The sequence below is a fragment of the Bison bison genome, unplaced genomic scaffold (assembly GCF_000754665.1).
Source record: "Bison bison bison isolate TAMUID 2011002044 unplaced genomic scaffold, Bison_UMD1.0 scf7180017864389, whole genome shotgun sequence".
Lineage (NCBI taxonomy): Eukaryota > Metazoa > Chordata > Mammalia > Artiodactyla > Bovidae > Bison > Bison bison.
The window spans coordinates 293,529-294,735 of NW_011494961.1; positions in this window are offsets into that span (position 1 = coordinate 293,529).

Here is a 1,207-nt window from a genome sequence, read left to right on the forward strand (position 1 = left end):
CTAGTCAAGGCTATGGTTTTTCTAGTAGTCAGGTACGGATGTGAGTGTTGGACTCTGAAGAAAGCTGAGTGTCGAAGAATTGATGCTTTTGAACTGTGGTGTTGGAGAAGACTCTTGAGAGTCCTTTGAACTGCAAGGAGATCCAACCAGTCTATCCTAAAGGAGATCAGTCCTGAATATGCATTGGAAGGACTGATGCTGAAGCTGAAACTCTAGTAGTTTGGCCACCTAATGTGAAGAGCTGACTCATTTGAAAAGACCCTGGTGCTGGGAAAGATTAAAGGCAGGAGGAGAAGGGTACAACAGAGTTGGATGGCATCACTGACTCAACTGACATGAGTTTGGGTAAACTCCGGGAGTTGGTGATGGACAGGGAGGCCTGTTGTGCTGCAGTCCATGTGGTCGCAAAGAGTCAGACACGACCGACAGACTTAACTGAAATGATGTAACAATTACTGATGGTGACTTTTCTTAAGGAAATGATTTGTGTATTTTATTTCAAAGATGTTTCTGAGCCTAACTTTGCAACTGTTTTTTCTCCTGCATCAATGTCACTGGCCAGAGATTAACTATAAATCATCTGGAACTAAGAGGCAGCAGAATAGGATGTAATTAGAAAGGTTCATGACAAGGCGTCCTCTTCCATTTCCCACTGGGGTGTCCTTCCATGTATATGTTTTAGATCGCTGACAAAACAAATAAAAATAAAATCAACAATGAAAAGAAATGAACACTAATCACTTTTTAAATAGGAGCAAACCCCTTTTCAGAAATCTTTTTAAATGTTTACTTTGTATAGCATAACATTTGTTTCGAAACCTAAAATTCACAAAACAGTACACTGTAGAAGTGTAGTTCCCAATCACTGTACCTCAAATAAGTAGTTTTGTATCTGAGGATTAAAAAACAGCATCTTGAAGAAAATTCTGAAAATACTGCATGCATGTTCAAGATAATACATGTATTAGTTTTTCTGATTTTTTACACTAATAACATTATAGTATTAACAACATTCAGCAATTTCTTCTGTTTATATATGTCTTATATTTATGTCTGTATCTCAGTGGTCAATTCATATCAGTGCATAAACCCATTCTTCATTCACAGTTCAGCTACACAGAAGCCTTACTGCTATATCATTTCTTATTTATCTACCAATAAATGAATAAGTACCTTATTTCAACATTATTTTGCTATGAGAAACAGC